Genomic DNA, 24,416 nt, shown 5'->3' with positions numbered 1-24,416 from the left:
TTCTTGTTAATGACAAAAAATAACCCCCTCTATGAACATGCAGACAAGTTAAGACTGATATTGTTTTACAGAACTAAGGGAAACAATTAAACTGGGCACATAACCTCAAACCATTCTGAAAACATATAAGGAAAAAAATGGTCCTGTGGTATTCTGAAGAATCCGAATTGTCTTAGCCTTGTGGTTTCTGCTACAGGCCAACTAACAAGGACACAGCTGACATAATCTCCAAGTGCCAGAGTTGTTTTCAAACCTGGAGCCAGACAGAATTTCTCTGGACATGTCTTGAACCTCAGAGACAGCACAGCTTGGCCACACCCTCAAAAATAGATTAATCCCAATGTGGAGATTGCCCAAAGACACTCCAAGACATGTGAGCATGTAATTTATAATGCAATTGAAACACTAACCCATCACACAGGCTCTCTGCACACTTCCTCATTTAGTTGTTTAAATTTGTTTTTAGGGTCCTTCACATGGTGAACTTCTTCCCTGAATTGTTCCCTGAATTCCCTGAACTACTTCCACCTACAAAGTGGAAGGCAGTAGGAGGATTCTCTTGCCTTCCCTTCTTGAATGGGTTCTCTGCACATATACATGTGTCTGCATATATATATATTTACATGCATATCCTCAAAATGGGGACTGGGAGATTTAAAAGGGCAAAACCTCAACACTTGTTTCTATTGACAGGACAGGGAGAAGAATAGCTGAGCTTGAGACAAACTCCTGCCAGCAGCAGAGGAGCATGAGAAGCTGACTGCACCAGCTGAGATTCCTTTGCCAGTTATCATTAAGTAAGGGAAATTTATTTGCTACAAAAATTGCATTTAAAAGTTGAGAAAAGTTGAGTTCTTGTGTCCCACATGAACCAGGGCCCAGCAGACATAGGAAGAAGAGTAAGATTTGGGCTAAGATTTGAGTAAGAGAGCATGAGGAAAAGGGGAGACTTTCTGGGAAGGAATATCTGACCAATCAGGTATGTGTCTACGAGACACTGTCATTTTTCTTCTTGTTATTTAAAAAAGCTGGAATACTTTGGGGATGTTTTGGGCAGTGAGGTGGTGGTAGAGAAGTAGTGAAAAAAAGAAGACTGACGGCAGCAAGTATCTGGCAAGATAGTGTTAGGCTGAATCTAATAAAAAAAGCATCAGAGATGTCTTCAACCTTTCTGCCAAGCCATAAAAGTGATTACTTTTCTTGGAATATGCTGTAATATTCCCTGAATCCACATGCATTTCAGGTGCAGGACAGCAACTTTCTCCCTAGTTTACTCTGAGTCTGGGAAGATTCATCAAATTTTCCAAGCTGATACTTTATAGATTTTCCTTTCTTTGTTTCAATTCTTCTAGTAAAGCTCATTTCTTTAAGCCCTGGTAAATTCTTATAAGTAGAGAGGTTAGTCCTTCTTGCTGCTTGACATGGGGCATTTACTTCTTGGATCTCCAGACAGCAAGTTGAAGGTGGTGACACTGAATTTTTTCCCAGCAGAAAATCAAACCCAGCCCAGACTGGTCAGACTGACAGTAAATAATTGCTAAAGGGTTGCTTGAATAGTCAAGCATATATGGGCATCTTTAGCATGTACTCCTTTAATCCAGGGAAATAAGCCAACAATATCACAAGGACAGTGCATAAATGAGTATGTTTTGTTCTACATATACTTGTAAGGTATGTACAGGCATGTATTTAGAGAGAGAAGGAGGGAGAGGGCAAGAGTAAACATACCTGTGGAAAGCCAAATAAGGCAAGATAGGAAATACAAAAGTTACTCAGGCTTGTTATAGATAGATAATGAGATGATTGGCTCTCACAATTAAGGGATAACTATTGTGTGAATATTAAGAAAAGCTTTAGTGATCTACAGTTCTGTTATTGTAGTTTAGATGCCCTCTGTTCTCCCCATAGTTCCCTTTCCCCCCCTGTATTGTTGCCATCAGACAGCCTGGGCTGTCTAGGACAGATACAAAGAGGCTGCACACCTGTCCCTTGCATGGGGCAGGTGGGAATGGAAAAGCTTGGTGCTCAGGGGGTGCAGCATGGCAACACCTGACCTCCAACCAAGTTACAAGAAAGCAGTTTCCACCCTTTCCACCCATAAATGGCAAAGAAGAGCTGACTGATCCTCCCCCCCACTTAGTTTAGGAGGGACGTTGAGAGGCTTGAGCGTGTCCAAGGCTGGAGAGGGGCTTGGAACACAAGCTGTATGAAGAACGACTGAGGGAGATGGGGTTGTTCAGCCTGGAGAAAAGGAGACTCAGAGGTGACCTTATCACTCTCTAGAACTTTCTGAAGGGTGACTGTGGTGAGCTGGGGCTCAGTCTCTTTCTCCAGGCAACAACAGACAGAACAAGAGGACACAGTCTCAAGCTGCGCCAAGGGAGACACAGGCTAGAATTAAGGAGGAAGTTTTTCACAGAAAGAGTGGTCAAATACTGGAATCATCTACCCAGGGAGGTGGTGGAGTCACCATCCCTTGATGTGTTTAAAAAAAGACTGGATGTGGCACTTGGTGCCATGATCCAGCTGAGGTGTTAGAACATGGGTTGGACTCGATGATCTTAAAGGTCTCTTCCAACCTAGAAATTCTGTGATTCTATGATTCTGTGTGACTGACAGACTTTGGGAGGGGGCAGGGCTGGCTGATGCAACCCCAGGGGTATAAAAGACTGAGCATCCATCTTGAAGACAAAGCCATGTGGTATCCACAAGGGCAGTTCCTAGTGCTGTGAATTTTTCCTTATAGAGTTCTTTTGTTTTATTTTTTTCAAGGTTTAATAAACCTTTTTAAATTTTCAAAGTGAGCATTGTTTCTCACAGGCTCATGATGGCTGGTGGCACAGCAATTGCATCCCAGTCAAGGCTTCCAGGGGCTTGAAGGCAACTTCAGCAGAGGGACCAGCCTTCAGACTTCCATTAAAAGTCACTCACCCCAAAAGCACTGACATATAATGAAGTCATTGCTCCAGCAAAAACCACCCTTCCCTTGGTTGAGATGCAGGGCACTGATATTACAGGGCACCTTCTCAAGGAGCTGCAGATGGTGGCTGGCTGTTCCCAGCCCTCTTTTCCCTGCTCCACTTCCCTCAGGGATCACCTCTGCTGCCACTCTGTTTCCTGCAGGCAAACTTGGACAGCACAGACTTCAGCCGCTTGGTTGGTCCCACATGGCTCTGATTTCCAACTCTGCACAAGCAACAGCCACCAGGCCTGGAAGGCAATTACAAATTCTGTCAAATGCTGCCAGTTGCAAGGCAGCGTTCTGCGTTCTGCTGAGAGCATGGCCTGGTACTGATCACTACAGGCTCTAAGCCCAGCCTTTTTTTTCTTTTGCTTCAATTACAGGGCCTTGAAAGCATCTTGTGTTTCCAGTTGCGATTGTCATCACACTTCAGTGCAGCATGTGCCATGGCACGTGTGTGAGCACAGCTGGGTTTCTATACAAAACCAAAGATATTTTGCTCTACAGGCCTGTGCATACAGTCCCCACAATCTGCTAACAGCCAAATGTGCTGGGCTACCATTTCCAGCAGAGGATCAAAGAGTATGTTTAAGTGTTTCTAATTCAACATCCAAGTAACTACAGAAAGTCACAGGCAATGGGGGTGGCACGGGAGTGGAGGAAATGAGGTGTTAGAAGAGCGTCTTCTTCGCTGGGTGCACATGTGCAAATTTGGCTGCCTGTGTTCTCTTGCCGGGTGTGGGACTCACCAGGGAGAGTCCCACAGGGAGGGGTGTGCAGCCAGGGAGAGGGGTTTTCCTCCTGGCCAGACCAACCTGCCATTCCTGCTGTGTGCCCCGGGGCCTAGCCACACACAGCCCATGCTGCCTGGCTGGAGAGCAGCAGGGCTCCCAGGTGCCAGAGACTGAAATGGTTAATAGCTTAAACATTGCTAAGGTCACGAAAAGACTTTTGTCCACCGTAGCAAACTCCAAGAAACAGCTGCTAATCTACGAAAGTTCACCCCTCCCTGAATATGCCTACTGGTTTGGACTGCAAAAGGACCTTGAGATAAGATAAGGTGGTACTACTGTCCAGCTATCCAGGTCAAAGGAGAATGTATCCAGAAGTGTAAGAGACTGAATTGCTAACATTTGACCACGTGCAGTGACCGCCCAGGTGTGGCAAGAGATTGGTGCTCATAGCTCAAACAACCTGGGTGCTTTGCTCCTGATGCAGAGTGCTCTCCCAGCTGCAGAAGGGCAGGCACACCTGAGGTTACAGACTGGGTTTCAAGATTAGGGAAGGGGATGTTAAGAGGCAGATCCTGATAGGTGGGATAGTACTTCTTATCATTCCAGCGTCCTCCTTTACATAATGACTCAGCTGTGAAAACCCTCCTGGGAGCCCCAGGACATTCACACATAGCCTGAGCTGTTCATCTCAGATGACAGACCATAATGGGTCCGTGACTGATTCAACTAGTGTGAGAGACAGCTGCAACATCTTACAAGGTGTCAAAGATTCATTAAATGTTCCTGATCCAGTATTACATCATCCAGGGGAGGTACTGGGGGCATTTCCACGTAGCCCCTGAACAATATAAGCCCTAAGAAAGGAGACTTTTGTGGATTCTTTTTTCCTACCACTTAATATGTACAGTCTGCAACCACTGAGATGACCAATGGGATGCCATCAGAATCTTTGGAGGGTTGATATCGTTTTTCTACTTGATCTGTTTCTCTGTCACTCTCTTTCTCTCTTTGCCTTCCCCTTACCTCTCTCTACCACTCATTTACTTTTAAATAAAATCCATGCTATTGACTTCAGCATATGGTTTACATCTTAATTCAGTCAGAGTCATCTCACAATTTGTACAATTTGTACAAATCCAATTGTAATACCGGGAAAGGGCAATTTGTCTCCAAAGGACATCATCTCTGAAGTCCATCTGCAGCACCCTGCAGGAAGGGTGGGCAACCCCTGAACCTGCCACACCTCTTGGTGCCCCCACACAGGCGTGGGCAGGTTTGTCTGTGTGATGACCTGCCCTGGCTGGGGACTGGTTTGGGCCTAGGCAATGAAAGAGAAGAATATTTCTCATCATATGGTGGGAATAACCTCTCCTCGCTACATGGTTTCTCTTCATTCAATCCAAAAAGGTTTGGCAGAATCCAGAAAGGCTCAAGGCAGAGTAGCAATCAGCCATTTAGAGAAGAGAGGCTGGAAGCTTTTTTCTGCTCATCTTTCAGTCTTTCCTTTTTATGGCTTTGTAGCAGAAGGAAAATCTGCTTCCTTTCAAGTAAACAACAACAGATAAAACACCTGAAAACAATGACCGGAGCAGATCAAAAAAGCATTACATGGAACAGCCCAGAAATAGCTCCATGTCTGTTCCTGCCCCAGCAGGTGTGTTACACGAGGAGGTATAATACATTATAGACTGTATTAAAATGACTGCATACCACAGCAAAATCTATGGAATGTATTTGCTAGTATAACTTATATGAAAGCCTAAAGATTAATCAAACTCCCCAAATTCTAGAGTATCAGAGTGGCACATTTCAGTGGTCCAGTGCTGACTGGTCCTGACCCCAGCTCCAGCTGCAGGTGTGTCCTGCAGAAGGGAATTTTGGCTCCTGAGTTATTGAGATGTTTTGGTGCAGGTGCTGACCTGGCACAAAACTGCTGCAGGTTGAGCACTGCCACCAAAGCTGGAACAGGCAGTCTGGTGTGGAGACACCCACAGTGCAGGGTAGCTGTGGCTGGGGTTATCCTTGCTGTTATCCACTGTCAGCCCTTGATGGATGTGGCTACTCCTAAGCAGGGCTATCCACCTCCGGTGTTCTTGAAAAGATTGAATGTGCTGTCCCTGGTTTAGCTGAGCACACAGCCCCTGCCTTAACTTGGATTTTACTTTGTTCATGCTTTGCCTGTGATGTTCTTTAAAAATGTCTTCTTTTTTGATGCATGAGCACAATGGAAATTTTCCAGGTCAGAAGGATTTACTTTCATCTTTCTTAATATCTTTTAAAAATAAAATTTATCTCTTCTCATCTAGGGCTAACTTCATCTTATGTAGTAGCCCTGTTTCCTGGTAGTGATGCAGAACAATGGAGAGTGGTATGGAATAATTCTTTCCATTCAGGAGTTATAAACTGATTTCATTGTTGGTAGAAGATACAGGACTGTAACAATTATCATACCTTTAATCACTTTTCCACACTCTGTGGATTTTCCTCTGATCTAGGATATACCTAGCTGGAAAGTTACAGCTAGCTACTGTACCTGTCAGATTGTATTTCAGCAAACAAGTTGTAGCAGATTTACGGTGTCCTGGTAAATGACACTTTTTGCTCACAAAATAGGATATTATCAGTCAAAAGCTCAGACTCATCCCTTTTTGTCCAGGTAGCAGAACTCAACCAGAAGCTAGAAAGAGAGTTAGAAGGTGGTCAGTCACTGAAATGTAGGAGCTTTCTCTCCTTAGCACACCACTAGGTGTAAGTAAGTGGGTGATATCTTCTCATGTCCATTCTCACTTACTAATAATTGGAATTAAATAATCAGAAATACATGAAATTAACACTGAAGAGCTGGTGGCTGTCTGTAGGTGTCAGTGAGCAGCTAGCTGTTTTGAAAGCAGTGTGTTTGTAACAGTGATACACCCTCTTTCCTCTGGGCTGTAGAAAAGAGCCTGAGGACCTGTGCTGCCCACACAGGCAGAGGTGACTCTGCCCCACAGTTCTGCAGCCCTAGCATGAACTGCTGAAAAAGTGGGAGGATAGCTTGTAGTCAGGATGGGATTAATCAAATTCAGGATAATTGCCTGCTTAACCACACTGAAGCCAGTGTCCATTAAAATACATCCAAAACATCTTCAACAATCTGGACTTGAGGATCTGGACTCCTTCAGAAGTAGAACCACAGAATCATTTTGATTGGAAAAGATCACTAAGATCATTGAGGCCAACTCTTAGCCTAGCACTGCTAAGTCCTCACTAAACCATGTCCCTAAAAGACACATCTACTGACATTAATACCTCCAGAGATGGTGACTCAAGGACTTCCCTGGACAAGAGGGAAGGAGCTTTGTTCCTCTGCCTGGAGATGCCTGGCTGTGTAGGCAGCCTCTCTGCCCTCCTGACATAGATATTTATGATCAGAAAAGCATGGCATTTCATAGAAATGGTACCAGGCAGTGCCCTGCCCTGCTTCATCTATTGGCGAAGGTGGGGAAACTGCCCAACAACTACACCCAGTTTCCTGATTTGTTTTGTTGTGACTGTGAAAAATTAGCTGTGATTAAATAAAATTTTATCGTAGGATCATGCATTAGCAGAGGTTGAATGATTAGAAAAAACCTAATTTTCTTTGTCCCACTGTGCTGAATGCTGATATGCCAAAGAGACTACCAGGAGACATTTCATTTTCAGTTTTTCTCTTAGAGGTGTTGAAGAAAGGCCTGGTACCACACCAAGAAGAAGACTGGGAACAGATGTGCAAGTCTGTTTGTGAACTTGTGAGGGGTGTGTGTGGGATGTGAGTGAGCACAGTGTGGGTGTGGGTGCGAGGCATGTACACCCTGAGCAGGAATGATGCATTTCTCTGCAAAACGATGTGAGTGCAGTGCAGTGCAGAGAGGAGGGTTGCAGTGGGGCAAGGGGCCACAGCCCAGGACAGTCACTGGGGGTGTGGGGAGGCCACACTGCCCCTTGGTGCAGGAGAAGCATTTCCCAGTGGCAGCGCTGCCATTTGTGCCCTCTCCTCCAAATCCCCCAGCTCCTCAGGCTCATTTTCATCTCACATTGTGCAGCTGGACCCACAGGAGCCAGCTTTTTAAACATGCACATTTACGAATCAGCTGTAAATTAGGCACCCGCTTAGGATAGGATCATAAGTACTAAATAAATGACTTCTCAGTCACTTCTCTTAAAGCAAGTTAGTTAACATTGGTTAATGACCAGGTTTGGGTTGCTCCAGGCACCATCAATTGCTGAAGTAGAAAAAAAAAAAACAACAAACCTTCAAAGATATGAGTCATGAGAAGAGCTGGGATATATCAGTAACACGTAGTTGACAATATTTCCTGCATCGGTTCACAAGCCGCCAGGATGTCCCTGGTGAACTATACACAGCCCATCGTGCTCTCAGGGGGCACATGTGTGCTGTCAGTCATTGGCAGCATAGCAGGGAAACCAACAATGCAACAAAAGCCTCAGCACACCCAATGGAAGTTGCGGGGTGCTGGAAAACTCCATGAACAGCTGAAATGCTGCCACTGAGCAGATGATCCAGAAATTAAATTAGAAACTGGGATGCAGAAGGCTGGCTGTTTTTTGTGTGAAATTCTGTGCTAGCCCCTGGAAAGACCCCCCTCTGTGTCCTACAGAAAGGGGACTTTTGGTAAGAGAAAAAACTGTGGGGTTTGTGGGGTTATATTGGCATTTGAGATTTTAAACAGAGATTTGGGAGAGAAAAATTCAAACTCCACTTAAGTACATTGAACTAGAACATATTTCTGGAGAGAGAAAGAATTAGCAGGAAAGTTGAACTTTTTAATACAGTAACATTGTAATGAACTCCACTTTAAAAAAACCTAACTATTTGCAAAGGTTAGGGTTTTTTTCCTACAGTGACATGCAGTGAACATATAATATTGCAGAGGTTATGCACTGACTGATACAACATAGATGTTACGTGCCACTGGAAAAAACATATTTTTACTCTTTTTTTTTTGAAGCTTGCTTTTGCTGAACAAAAACTGCAATGAGCAAGGTTTGAACTGGTTTATGGCAAACCACATACCAGTCCAACAACATTAGCCCTGGTGCTTTGCAAGACTTCGTGTCCCACAGTCTCCAGAATTAACCATGCTTGCATTCCTTGAGCCAGCCACCTTGCAGGATGCCCTTGGATATCATGGCAGTGAACAGCTGTGCTGCACCACAGCAGCTAACTAACCCCTCTGAGAGACTTACTAGAAAGCAGATCATTTTTTGGGATAATACTTCTGTTAAAATAATCAGGATTGCATCTCCTGTGTAACACGAAGAAATACTGGTAGAAAGTTCCACCATTTTTCTTCTAGAAGACACAAAAAATGAATTAACAAGATTTTAAAATATTCATAACTGTTATCCTGCATGGTTCCTTCAAGTTCCTTCAGTACAGCACATTAATATCAACACAAACATACCGTGGGATTTGTCTTCTTACTGGGGTTATATTGTGTCATTCCTCTCCAAACTTGTCCTGCTCTTCAGTAATGTACCTACTCACGTTTCTGCTGATAGGAAGCTTAAAACACTTCTCCTAAGCCCTCAAAACCCACAGGCTGAACATGGCCACATCAGTACCAACAGTGCCCCACATGAAAGCCCACAATTGTTTGACTCCACTGCAAACAAAATCTTATTCACAGAAATATTCATCAGAAAGTGAGCAGGAAGGTTCATCTCCACCTTTTAAATGAAGACTGACAGCAGATATGAAAATGGCTTTTGTTTTCAATTTCATTCCATATGATTCTGGAGTGGTTGCAGTATCAAGCTCTTTGTATCCAAAAGGGGACATTCTTTCTGTAAATATGAAACATCCAAGTATTTGCAAAACTTAAATTTTAAGAGAAGTGAATAATTCTGATTTTACTACCTTTTCAGCAGTCCTGGGAATGTAGACCAGCCTGCACTAATGAGTTCCATTTCAGAAGTCCTTTTTGTTTTTAAAAGCAGATGCAGAAATTCAGCCTATATCCTTTCCAGATAAGAGAAGGAAGCATGTTCTTATGCACACAAATATAACACTCAGTCGGTACTTTGCATATGGATACTTTACATGCACATTTAATGCCTGTGTCATCACTGGTGTATTTGATGTTGGATATTCAATACTTAGTTACCACCTGAAGTGCATTTATCTTTGCCCTGTATCATTATTTTCAACCTCATTCTAATTGGAATCCTATGAATACGATTGTTAAAGTCTTTATTATATTAAACTCCAGAGGAAAATGCAGTTGGCTCAGGTTTGAGACACTTGGTTCTGCAGAAACATTGAGAACAGTCCTATCTAAATTCAACTGGAATAAGATAAAGATATTTCAGTCAATTGAATCCAACATCTAAGACTGGACCCCTCACAAGAAAATGTATACAATTTTATGAAGTTGGCTAATCAAGGTAAAGGAAAAGCTATTCACAATTTAGCATGAATGGGAAGAGCCCTTTACGTTAGAGTCACACTCTGCCTGGATTATGCTTCCAACCTCCAGATCCTCTCACCACATCAACTCCTCCGTGTCCCTTGCCCACCTTCCCCTCTTTCTCCACTGTTTCTCTAGCTGGGGCCAGAGGGAGTGCAGCAGTGCAGCTGCAAGGGAGACGTCTGGCTAGGTTGCCAGCACCACTAGCAGCACATGGGGGAACTTGCCCCAATAGCTCGGCTTCAGGACCCAAGGCCAACGCCCAGCGTTACAGCTGTAGATGTTGCCTTGTGTGGGATGTGGCCGTATCCGAGCTGCAACCAGCGGAATAAGAGGGTGGACTCCAACTGTGATTAAATCAGCCTTTAATGGAACCCAGGGGAACCAGCAGGAGAAGACCAGGAGGGAAGGACTACAGCAGCTTTTAAAGGGTGGAGAATGTAAGGGAGGAGCCAGTCCCTGGACCAATAAGGATACAGTGGGGATGGGATCCAAAGGACTGACATGGGGAAAACACCAATGGGAGCAATTCGAAGGAGGGGCCCCGGTCCCTGAGCCAATCATCCAGCTCTCCAGCTGGAAGCTTCTAGCAATAAAGGTGGGAATGGAGAGTGGCTGGCAGGGGACTGGGGAGGGGTTGAGGAAAGGATACATTGGTTTCTTGGGAAACTGGGGAGGAGTCAGGGTAACTGACAGTAACCAGGAGGGGAGGGAGAACCAGGGCAGAACCATTACAGAACAAAGGGGGGAACAGAACAGTCCAACTTTAACAACACAATACAACAAGGGAGCTTCCAAACTTCCCCTTCTCACCTGAAAGTTCATCTTGAGGCTTTCTGTGATGGGAAAAGGAGATGGAGAAACATGGATGCTGAAGGGTGGTGGGAATCTGTCAATCATGATGCTGACCACGACACTGGGGGCCTTGGGCATCCCGGGGAAGGTGCAGAACGAGGAGAAATGCACTTATGCAGGATACTGTGAATTCCCCCCCCCTGAGTCCGTGGGGACACACAGAGAGGCTGTGTGGGCCTGCTCAGGCTGAGAAGGCTGGGATATTCCTTGGTTATCCCATGCCCTGGTACAATCTCTTTCTGCACAGAGAGTCAAGAAAGGAGTGAAGAAAACACAAGGTGATGACTGTCAATGTGATGGAAGGAAGGATGATGGAAGGATGCTGCTGTGGCACTACCCAGGATGAGCAGCCAGACTCAGAGTTCTGATCAGACAGTGAGTTTCATGGCAGGAATGTTGGGTGTTAGAGCCAGCTGCAGCAGTACACTGGACTGGACTAATGAAGCAAGCAGGGAGTGGCACAGAAGGGAAAACACAGCAGTGCCAGAGATTGGTGCCAGCTCCAGAAGGACCTTTCTGCTATTACCCTCAGTCAGTCAGGAGTAACTACACCAGTGAAAATGTGGAATGCTGTGTGCTCCTCTATCACTTGTCTAGGATCCAGCCACACTTCTGGGTGGCTGCAAGCAGTGACCCTGCAGAAGATGCAGACATCCCTGTCTCTGCAGTTTCTGAGTCTAGACCCACACCAGCCTCATTCCCCTGGCTAAGTGCTGACCTCTGAGGAGTTGCATACATCTTTCCCTGGAGAAGGTCCATCAGCCAGTCCCAGTGCTTTGCTGAAGCAGATAATGGTGTCTGGAAAGACCTTCATTATCTCTTGTGCTGTCTGGAGGCTGGGGCTCCCTTCCAGCCTGGCCTCCGAACTGCACTTGGCACTGTCTACTCACAGCCATATCTGCCATCCTCTGCCTCACAAATCCCTCTCTCAAAATTATTCTTTGCTTTCTTTGGTTTTTTCTCTTCTTCTAAAAAGTGAGGTGACATAAATTCGCTCTCATAATATGCATCAGGTGAAGACTATCTGTGTTACAATGTGCTCCCTTCACATGAGAGGTGGGAATAGTTTTTGTGTAAAATGAAACCCATGGGAGAGGGAGACCTGCATCCACCTTCCATCCCCAGGGGCTGGCAGGCTCCAGGGCTGGCTGAGGTGGACCCTGTGTACTTGAGCTCTGAGGACAGTGAGATGACATGTTCACTGGTGAGCAGACATACACATGCTGTGTCCAAAAACACCTTCAATTGGTAGGGTGTGTGCAGCCCTGAGAAGAGTCTGGCAGCTACAGCCCTGCCTGCCACTGGCCCTGATCCTGGTGAAGGTGATATGGGGACCATCTCCTCTCTCTGCTGACACAGCATGGCTTTACACCAAACATGTCTTGGGCAGCCAGACTCCTCTTCCCAGGTCTGCTGGACCACAGCTCCCATAACTTGTGGGCCTGCTGGAGTGTCCCAGAGGGGGACCGTGGAGATGATCAGAGGGTTGGAACATCTCTTCTATTAAGACAGGCTGAGAGAGCTGGGGTTGTTCAACCTGGAGAGGAGAAGGCTCTGGAGAGACCTTCCAAAACATAGAGGGCTACAAGAAAGCTGGGAGACGGATTTTCCACAAGGGCTGTAGTGACAAGATAAGAGGTAATGGCTTCCAACTGTAAGTGGGTAGGTTTAGATTGGATAAAAGGAAGAAATTCTTTACTTGTGAGGGTGGTGAGGCACTGGAACAGGCTGCTTAGAGAAGCCTGTGTATGCCCCATCCCTGGCAGTGTTTGAGGCCAGGTTCATTGTGGCTTTGAGTGGCCTGGTGGAAGGTATACTTCTGCATGGAAAGGGGATTAAACAATCTCTAAAGTCCCTGCCAATTCCAACCATTCCGTGATTCTCTGACTAGCTGCAGCCAGGAGACCTAAAGTGGGAGCTCCAGCAAACAGTCGAAGACCACAGGGGAATTGCTTTGCACAACTTTAAGAAGCAGATGGCCAGCCATCTCCCAGTCACAAAAGCTCACTAGACAAACAGTGCCAAGAAACAACCCCACTTTTTTCTGCCTCTCATCCAGGACCTCAACAGTCTTCATGCCATGATGAAATCCTGACCAAAACTGAAGTCAGTAGATGAGCCATGAAATTCAGTGGGACCAGAATGCCACTAAAGAATATGCAGATTTGAGTCATGCACACTGCTAAAATATTATTAAATCTGAATAACTTCATGCACCATCTGGGGGTGACCTGCTGAGAAAGCAGATCTGTGGAGAAAGACCTGGAGGCTGTGATGGACAAGCTGAGTGGCTGTCCATGGCTCATCAAGAAGGATAATGGTATCCTGGAATGCATTAGGAAGGGCATTCCCAGCAGGTCCAGGGAGGTGATCCTGCCCCTCTACTCAGCCCTGGTGAGGCCACATCTGGAGTGCAGTGTCCAGTTCTGGGCTCCTCAGTACAAGAGAGACATGGCGCTCTGGAGCAGGTCCAGCAGAAGGAAACAAAGATGATTAAGGAACTAGAGCATCTCTCATATGGGGACAGGCTGAGGGAACTGGGCCTGTTAATCCTTGAGAAGAGACAACTGGGACCTCATCAATATCTATCTTGATCTGAAGGGAGGGTGTCAGTGGAATGGACCCCTGCTTTTCTCAGTGGTGCTCAGCAATAGGACAAGAGGCAATGGGCAGAAACTGACGCACAGGAAGTTCCACCTGAACATGAGGAAGGACTTCTTTACCTTGCTGGTGACCAAGCACTGGAACAGGTTGCCCAGGAAACTTGTGGAGTCTCCTCCACTGGAGATATTCAGGAACTGTCTGGATGCAGGCCTGTGCAATGTGCTCTGGGATGACCCTGCCTGAGCAGGGAGGTTGGACCAGGTCCCTTCCAACTTTACCCATTCTGTGATTCTGTGACAATGTGATTCTCTGATTGCCTGCTCAGAGAGCATTGTCATTTGCAGTTACTAATGCCCACAGCCACTGTCAGCACCCCTTCCTTTCCACTATTTCTTGCCATGTGACTTTATTCCTGTAACGCTGCTCCATACTGAAATCTCCCTAATCCGTTTCAGGCGGGTGATGGGTACTGACACCCTCTCGCATTGCTTGGTTGTGCTAGTTCCCAAGGATTACAAATGAGGGCCATCTGTAGTCCCTACTATTTGTGGAGATGAAAAGGAGCTTAACTTAATGTATTTTGGCAGAGTAATAGGGAAACATCAATCACTGGGTGACATGTTAGTTCATATGCACCAATAGGCTCATGTTTGTAGCTCGACACATTAAGTGGATCTGTTTCTTTAAAGATGAGTCCATCACTTGCAGACAGACATTTGGAGCTCTAGCATACAGGACACTTTTAAGAGATACTTGATAAAGAGCTTGAAAATGTGAGTAGTGACACGAAGCTAAACTCTGTCTCATTTTTTTCAGATTCCCTATTAGTATGAGCCTCATAAAGTTGAAATTGGGGTCACTTGGACAGTTATTTTAGCTAAAACAGATGGAGTTGTGGTGGCTGCTCCTAAAGAAGCAATTTTTACCATAAGTTACCATACATTATCTCTGGGATTAATATATTTTCCTGTACTACATCATTTGGGACTGTGTGGTAATTACTAGACCAATGCTGATTTTTTTAATGGCAGCCGTGCTAGTAATTTGCTTTTAAAAAACCCTATTCTGAGATAGTTCACAGCGGTGAAAAAAACAGCGTTTTCCTTGAAAATGCCAAAATCAAACAGTTTCTTAATTTATTACAGAAGAAAAATTGAGAATCCTCTGAATTACTATTTTCTCCATGTAACAAAATATTCTGCATGAAGAGGGATTATTAGACCCCCTGAACTTCCCTTGCAAGTAGAGCACAGCTGTGCGAACAATTCACAATGTATTATTTATTGGATGAAGTTCAGTACTTTTTTGACTTGTGAACTCTTAAGGAGCAGGTCAGGACTTTCTTGTTATTGATTCTTATGCAAAAATTTTCATTAATTTCTTCAGGAATTCCATCTTCAAATGGTTCATGAAAAATGTATTCCCATGACTTGCATTCCAAATTAATTTTGTATCAGGTCAGCAGCAAAACACAGGTGAGGCAATTACTGGCCTTTGAAATGACAACACATAAGATCACGGATTAAATCCCATTTTCTGCTAGTGGATATGCAATTTCTAAAGAAGCAAAGTACTCAGCATATGTAGGAACTGCTTAGTCGAGGAGCAGAGTTGCTACTTGTTATCACTACTTTTTATTCACGTTTATTAGCCTGCAGAGCAACCAGGCCTGGGGCCCCCATCCAGCAGATGCAGAAAGGAGGTGGAGGAAGTCCATTTCCCAAAGAGCTTACAGCTGCAACCAGGACCACAGGTGAGGAGGTGAGGAAGGAATGATAGCAGGAAACATCATGTTAAGCTATTATGATTTTGAAAGGTGGTAACATAAGAGGGGGATAAGTTACAAAGGGAGAAAAATGGAAAGAAGAAAGCGTGCATCAGAGGCAGTGGCATAGGGTAAGAGGACCAGATGTGCGGTGAAGCTTAGGTAAAGAGGTCATGATGAAAAGGAATGGGTGATTTCTCTTCCCACATAAGCATCAGCCTTTACTTGCCAAAGTCAAGCGTGCAATAGGAGCTGCCTCTTTAAAAGTTGTTTTCATCTGGAGATCTGGAAAGGGAAAACCCATCAGCTCCCAGTGCTGCCAGGAACAGCCCAGGCAGGTGCTGCGGGAAGTGCCCCACAGCTTTGCTAATGCATCTCAGGCACGATTCAAAAAGCCTCGGCCTTCATTACTCTTGCAGTTCCTTGAGCAAAGCATGCTATTTGTACTGAATAGTGCCAAGTCTTGCAATGAGAAAAAGATGTAGATTAGCCCAGAGAATTCAAGCTCACTTTGGTTTAAAGCAGAAAAGAAAGGAGCCACGTTTGTGATTGAAACTCAGTCAGCTCTTGATCACCTGGGAACAGCGCATCCAGATTGGAGATTAGCTGTGCCCTGATGAAATATTCCCAGCCATCTCCCCACCCTCTTCCCCCTTGATGTTCATTCTTCATCATAACTTCATTTTTCAAAGGTAAATATACTAAATATGTTCTTACAGTCCAATTTACATATGTTCCGTATTAATCTATTGAGAACAACATCAAGACTTGACTGGACATGGAAAAAATGCAGACGAATTCAGTGGACGGTACCAGTGACTTTTTTCCTCAGTGCATATGAAAAGGTGAAGGCTAGAAATAAACCACAACTGATTTTGATTAGCTGGCTGAAAAGCAGCGTGAGCACTTATTAGCCTTCCACATGCCCAAATGTCAGCTAAGAAATCACTTCTCACTGAGGCAGGCTCACAGCACTGTGACTTCTGGGCCCACCATAGGAGGGTGATGGGACGTACTTTTACAGTTCATTTCTTTGTGGTTTTCTTCCATAAGTCCTTTTGCAATGGGCACGCAGTACAAAGCAGGCAACTGCTAACCTGCGTCTGGTAAACCCCAGGGAGGTGATGCTGAAGGTCTTTGAAGCTACCACAGGCAAATAACCACGGCGAGGAACCTCACCAGCTGGGTGAGTGACAATGGCAGCAGTAATCACGTTCTCTCACCAGGATGCTGAGTCAGGACAAGAGGCACAGCAGGAATCAAAAAGACTTAAGCAGGTCGCTATCCTAACATCTGCACTGGTAAGGTCTGAGGGTGAGTGGTTTGGAGTGGTCTGCTGAGAGCCAGCTGAGCAGTCAGCAGAGGAAAGCTAGCCAAAACAAGCAAGCTGTGAATACGAATTGGAAATGGAGGTACATCTTTAACTGAAGGCCTGTTTTCAAGGCAGGCAAACTCAAACTGCTTTAAATCAGCTGAATCACAGTTATTTTTATGTGGGAATTAATAAGACACCAGATACGTAGCAAGAATACATTTTTGGGTGCAGTGATGTCAGGTCAATCAGAAGTCTGTAAAAAATATCAAACCTGATAATAGGAAGAAGCTGCTGTAGGTCCTAGTAACATAGGTAATTGATAAAATTGTAGCAGTACAATGTGTCTTTTAATGGTCCATCAAAAAAGCAGCATTCCTGGCTTTTTAAAAATTGTGTTTTATTGGTTTTGGAGAAGATCTGGAAACACTTTCTGAGTTGGGCTGAGATTTAATAATGGAGTTACTGCTGCATGCTTGGGCTGTCATGGGACTGAAATGTCAAGGATTAAGTGTGTCTGCTCCTTCTGCTCTTTTGTTGGGTTCTGTCCCACACTGCACTGGACAGCCTTGGAGACAGTGCATCCAGTGCAATGAAAAGCTGCTGGTTATAAAAATACATCATCTGACTGCTGCAGAAAACCATGTACAATATACTTTCCAATTAGTTTAAAAATATATATTTTTAAGTGTCCCGGTTTTGACCTTTCACCAGTCTAGCAAGGCTATCCTTCATTAGCATTGCAGGAATTAATAAGATTAGTATGGTTTGGCTTTCTGAGTAATGCTGTGAAACTCACTTTCTGCTGGCCACTTCCTCTGGCTCCTCCTTGAGTGCTCAGCTCCCCAGCCAGGGCTGGGAAGGGCACCATGCTTTAGCCCGAGGGCTGGCAGCTGAGGATCCCACTCCCCTGCTTTCCCTCTTCTCTGACCGGGAGAGAAACTTTTCAGTGTTGGGCTGACACCCTCACCATTTTACCAGATCCTGTACTAGCCCCAGGAGTTGCTTCATAAAATAGGAGTGTCTGCTGCCTTTTATGGACCATTAATTCTCATCAGTTCTGCAAAAAACAAACCCAGAAAATGAAGTAAGATTTACAGAAGCTGGGATGTTTGCTGTATTTTGTTCCAGAACAAGTCTAAGCAACGCAACTGAATGACCATGCTTATGCTCCTGTCTCAAATATTAGTTTTACTCCCTTCTGCTGTGTTTTGAAGTGACGTGATTTACCTGACATGCGCCACAAGCTAAGGTCAGTTACCTGTAGTTCAGGTTTATCTGATCACTGTCCTCCTGAAATCAAAACTCTAAAAGACTTTCAGCTAAGTGGAACAAATTTGGTGCCTGATCCACCAACAATATTTATTTTTTTTAGACAAGCTGTTATGAATGAGATAAGACTTTGTAAAGGAAAGACTAGAAATGACAAAGGAGAATGGCAAAAAGAAAGGAGACCTTCAGGAAACAAGAAGATATATTTAAGTCAAAGGGAAATTTTAGCACAACGACAAATGGGTGGGTCATGAAATCTGGAAAGAGGAAGAAAGAAAATCAGAACAATAGAGGGATGAGGTTCTGAATACTTCTAGTGTAGGAGTAACAGAAGCAATCAACTTTTCTCATTTTTTTGGTTTTTTGGGGGATTTTTTGTTTGGTTTTGTTTGTTTGTTTGTTTTTGGGGTAGGTTTTTTTTTGTTGTTGGTTGGTTGGTTTTGGTTTTTTGTTTGTTTTTTAATGGTGGAGCTGCTTTTTTTAAAGAGGGAGAAGAGTTTAAGAGAGAGTTTACGAAATTCCCTTCTCAGAAGTCTGGTGCTCTAAGAATGGTGCTTAGTGGCAAGAAGAAAACAAGAGGACAGCCAGAAGTAGGAAATGGGTATTGTCCTCTTAAGTATGAATAAACAGTTTTGAGGGCTATGTGATATTTCAAGCACAATTGATGTTAATGACCGATTCTGGTATATTTTAAAATGTATATTCTTTACCTCTGAGAGATTCTTCAGTCTCTAGAACCTCCCTTCCTTTTGAGCAGTAAATTATATGTTCCCAGAACAGTCTGTGTTAACAATCTGTGCTTGAAATGAGGAGGATCCAGCAGTTGCCTTTACTCTGGACAGAAACCTACTGACATAATAAGGTTTCTTACAGGAAAACCTTCAATAAGGTTTCTTATAGGAAACCTTATTCTTGACATAGTAGGATGTCTTATTTCTAATCTTAGATCAATTCAGTATCACTTGCAGAGATGGGAACCCAAGAAATGCACAGTGCATACAATCCAACTTCATATCAAAATGTAAAGTTTCATGGGATGTGCTCATTGCTGTAACTTTGAGTGGATCTTGTATAATTCAAAGAGGCAAAACCTCCGTATTTTCTTTGATGTTTTTTATTTCCTTTTTGCTACCAATGACAGTGAAAACTTCTTTTTTTTTCTCTGATATAATTATGTGTTGGGTATTTGGTACTTCATGAGACCAGGAGCAAGGCCATCCTGCATGATCATATCTTTGTCCCCTTCCCCAAGGCAGCTCTCCTCTTGTCTGTGCTCTGTCCCTAGAGCACAGTGGGAATGAAGCTTGCATCTGAAGAAAGGGGTGATTTATGAAAGATTACAGTGAAACCCACCCACAAGAAAGGCCAAACCCAGGTGTGAGAGCAGCAGGGTATGGTAAGTGCCCTGTGCCAGGCTCCCAGGCTGCCCTGAGTGTCCTGAGGCACTGCAGGCGAGGCTGGGCTGCAGCCTCCCCCCAAGCCGTGATCTGCCTGCCCCTCATGGCTTGTCCCAAGTGCAGTCAGAGGTTACTGGATATGGCCAGCAAATATCCAGCAAGAGCTGTGGCACTGCATGGCCAGTCACTGACTTGGACACAATGCAGTTTCACTCAGCAGTGTGCACAGAGAGGTTTGTGCCATCGTGAAGCCAGGTCATGCACTCCATCATCCTTGTGCGCAGGAGGACATGCAGACTGATGGACTGATCTCCCACATCCCCCTTCCCAATTCACTCATGCCTGAAGTGAAGGATGACCTCAGGGGCAGCCTGAAAAGCCCCTTATATGCATACACCAAGGACTTCAACACAAACCATGTCCCATTGCAAGAGGTTCCACAGAGAGGTCCATGAGGAAGTGCTGTAGGGTTGTATGAGTCCCAGTTGTTGTTTCCCTGCAGAGGAGCTGGGCCTCAGTTTGATCCACACAAATCTCAGGCTTCATCAGAAACACTTGTTATTACTTGGTTTCCAGCTTTCAAAATATACCATGTGATTACACAAAGTTGTCATCTGTGATGTTGTGTTTCTTCATTCTCATCCTTGTCTTCTTACAATGCATCCCCTTTCTTGACAGCAAAAGTTGTGCTTAAGAATCCAGGGGAATAAGTCTCTCTAGATGAGAGGCTATTGAAATTACTTGAAATTTATTTCTTATCATTTTTTCTTAAGGAAAAAAGGACACAGCTTTCACAAACACTGGGAAAAATCAGACTTGTCAGTTTAACTTCACTAAAGGGAAAAGACTCTGAAACTCCTTTAAGGAATCAAATAGGGAACACTTGGAAAAGCAGAGCTTGATTAAAGACAGCTAACATCAATTCAGGGAAAGGAGATCATGCCTAACTAATTTGTTGGAATTCTTTGAGGAAATTACTGCCCTGGTAAGGAAGGGGAAAGGATATTATAGACTCCGTTTTTCAGAAAGCATTTGACAACATTCTCCACTGTTGGTTAAAATGTCTAAGGTCTGAAGTCATGGAATAGAAGGACAATGAGCATATTGGACTGAAAACTGGCAAAAGAGAAGGAAAGAAAGGGTAACTATGAATGGGAGCCTTTCATTTTAAGGAGGGGGATGTAGGAAGGATCAGAGAAGAAACCGCATTTGGAATTTGAAAACAAGACTTCCTTAGGTTAATGAAGACACTCCTGAAGCTTGGGAAATACAATTAATAATGAGGAACCATGCAGACAGATTGAGAAAGAAATGGTTTGTTTTACCACAGTATCTTGGAGAGCAGGTAGAAAGAGGAAGACTTTCCTGACTGCTCTGCTAAAACAAATCTCACAAATCTTCAATGGTAATATTTGTTAAATTCCACAGACACAGGAAAAGACACAGAATTCCACACTGCAGATACTAAAGATGACCCATCCTTCCCTTCATATTAATGATTGCTCTCAGGCACTTAAGTCTTGTATTATTAAGAATGATCTTACCTATGTGCAATTGTATGCAAGTATTTTTTAGGGTCTTCTTGTAAGGCAAAGACTCCACTTCAGGTTCATCCTATCTCATTAAATAGCACAGAAAAATGATTCTGCTTTTGAGTCTTTCATCTGGGAAAAAACAAGCTGCTGCTAACTACTGCTAAGGGCTTCTGAGTTATTATGGGCAGGAGCACTTCTCTCTCCTGATTACACTGTGCTTGGACAGGAAGCAATAGCTGAAGTGTTGTGATTACAAAACTGCTTCTGATGGCTTTAATGTACATGGGAGAATGTACCTTCTTCTATCTGTGAAAACTTTAAGTTAGGAAGTTTTTGTCATACACAGAGAATTTATTTCATTAAAAGAATCGTACAAGCCTCCATTTTTCTACAGAAATTGATTTGGTGTGTGCCCTTGGAAGCAGCATTGTTTTCCTCTGTTTCCTCTCTTTCCACTTCGAAGTACAAAAGGCACAAGTGAATTTTGCTTTGTTTGGTTTGGTTTTTTACATACTTATCTGACCAGAAGGAAGCAGGATATGCAGCAGTGGAACTACACCAGGAAAATACATAAATTCATCAGCATGTCTTACTGTTTGTCTTCTTGGGCAGATCTTCTTCCTCTTGTCTGCATCTGTCTGGGGATATTTATATATGTGTAGAATGGAATTTGTCACCAAAAGAAGTATTTCCCTGCTCTTCCCCTCCCTCCCTGGCTCCAATTCTCACTTGTTTGAAGCACTGAACACTCCTGACTCCTGCCATTCTAGTGGCTGCATGATAATTTTTTGTACCTTTGTATTTTTTGTGTTTACTCATTTTCAGAAATCGTCCTTTCATTCTTCCCTCTGATTTGAAGCATAATTAACTTCCACAAGCTCTAAGACGACCCTTCTGTCCTGCACACAAAAACAGTTTTCATGATCAGAAATAGCAGAAGTCAGAAGCATGACCCTTTTTGACACCAAAATACAGCTTTTGTTTTTTTGCAATACAGTGAATCTCTCAATGTTGGTCCCCTTACAAGCCAAAGAAAGTACCACATGTAGGAAATAATAGTATCAGAAAGTAGAAATAGAATACACATATTTTATTTTAACTCTGGACCTTTTGCTGATAGTACAAAAGCCGGCCTAGAGAAATTCTCAACATTAAGCCTGTAATCTTTGAAACACCATCTTGCCTCAGTCTTTCCTCTAACATTAATTTTTCTTCTGATGCTTTTTTGGCAGCCTTTGTAGTACTTTCCCCTAATACGATACTGCAATTCCGAGCATCTTCTGGGGAGGGGGAAACCTTTTCAACAACAATTCTAATCTACTCTAAGCAGATCTCCCTAAGCTATTTCTTTCTAATTTCTGCTTTGTCAAAAGGTCTCTTCTCTGTGCCCTTGGGCTGATTATTAATAGACATGATAACAAATGTATAATCCTCCTCTAATTATTCTTTATTTTCAGGCAAGGGAGGGGGGGAGAATTGTGTATTTTTGAACGTTAACTCTTGTCCCTCCTCTTATCTGGTTAATTGGACTGTGGCAATGTCTGACTGGATATCCTGCCCAGAGGTGATTTAAAAATGGCAAATGTCAAGAATATTTTTTTACTTAATGCTGGAATGTCAGCCTTCTTATATAAATTATGGTGGTTGCTCTTGTCTCAGTGACATAGGTATTTCTTTAGCACATGTTCTTGGATAAACACCTACACAGCTATAAGAACTGGGACTATGTGATTTCACTACAACAAAGAAAATAATCTTCTACCAGCCTTATGGCTCTGGCCCTGTAAAAGCCCATTGGTAGCTGGCCAGTTTTGAAGATGTCCCCATCATGCTTACTTCTTGCAATTAGCTCTGAAGAGCTCTGCCTGGCAACTTTTCAAAACAAATCTTGGAAAGTGCACAGAGTAATGCTTTCTTTCTGGAGCCCTCTGAGTCCTCCTAACTACACAGCTGCCAATTGCCCCTACAGGGTTCTTGGGCTTTCTTCCCCCTTTTTCTTCCTCATTTTCAGCATCGTTTGTCCTAGCCTAGAAGTGCTCACCTCTGCCCATTCCAGCCTCAGCTGTGAGATGCGGGACAGGGAAGTGGCAATTTTGGGACAGGGGCTGGCATGGGGTGAGCAGCTGTTCCCTGAGCTCAGGGTGCTCTGCAAGGATTAGTGCCCATGGTGTTGACAACCTGTAAAAGTCGAAGTTCTTGAGCTGAGCAAACTAATAAGCAGTGAACATGGAAAGACAAAACAAGAAAGAAGGAATAGTGGTTAAAGAGGTGGCAAGGCCATTTTTGTAATGAGGGTATCATCAGTCAGGAAAGATTTTTCACTGTGGGAGAGGCCATTTCTTGACTCTCTGGACATCAGATAGCAAAAGGATGATCTATTCTTTCAGGGCAGTGGCCTTGGAAGGGATTCCTGTATGATGAGAACCCAAGGGCAGTGGATAAGAGCAAGTACTTTCGTAGGCCTTTAGGGGCAGCTGTTGCTTGAACTCAGAAACACTTCAGCTCTGCTGACACAGGCAGAGGGCAGGAACCAGGGCTCTCCAGGTCTGACAGCAGACAGACAACTGACATTGAAACAGTAATTGTGGCGGGAGTTTAAGACACAGATTTGATTTCTCCTGTCAGAGGTCATTGCTAAATAATTTGGCAGCTTTTAGTTTAATTGCACCAAGAAGTATTTTTACAACACTCTGGTATCTCTCATGGCACTAGAGGTAGTTGGTTTGTGGCTGTCAGGGTACCTCTTCTTCAGCAGAGGAGGCCCGTATCTCTTGTTTCAGGTTTGTATGGTTTCTCGGTTTTGTATCAAATTCAACAAGGAGAAAAACCTTGCAGTGACTTAAAGGAGATCACACAGATCGATTTTGCTTGGAGTGGAGAAGGTGACTGCATTGTGCTCAGTCAAGCAGGACAGTTCTTGGCACTGCCAGAGTAGTCATGTTATCCCAGCTCTTGTGGATGAGGTCGATTTATTATTTTGCCTGTACTCAATAAACTTCTGTTAATCCTGTCCAAATAAATTCAGAGAGCTTCGAGTGCAATGTAATATTAGATAGATACAGAGCATTCCCTTTTTCATCAGGGAATCTGAGAGCTCTTTGTTATGATTTCAGAGAATTAAAGCTTCACAGTATTTCCAAATTATACCTGGAGGAATTATTTCCCTTAAACTGACTGAGCAGAAAGATGGATGTCCCTTCCTCATGCTAGGCTTGGGATAATGGACCCGGTGACTTGGCAGCTGGGGCTCCAATAACAGTCTCCTTGTTCTCGTGTCCACTGGCTCTCCAGTGGCAACTGGCCCTGGGCACCTCTGATGTGCCCTGAGAGATGCAGAGTGTACTTGAGAGCACCAATCAAAACCTGGAAAAGGGATCTGGAAAGAAATAGGCGACACTAACAAAATGGTAGGAGCTGCTGTATTTTGTGAGTTGTTTTAAATAAAGAATCCATTTTAATCCTACTGGCTTCTTGCCTGCTTGCTTCATTCAAAATAAAACACACACTCCAGAAAATGATTTTACACAGCCC

This window comes from Agelaius tricolor, unplaced genomic scaffold (genome assembly GCF_023055355.1).
Source record: "Agelaius tricolor isolate 1412-34295 unplaced genomic scaffold, bAgeTri1.0.p SCAF_3, whole genome shotgun sequence".
NCBI lineage: Eukaryota > Metazoa > Chordata > Aves > Passeriformes > Icteridae > Agelaius > Agelaius tricolor.
The sequence above is the reverse complement of the archived record's forward strand: the minus strand, read 5'-3'. Positions refer to the sequence as shown.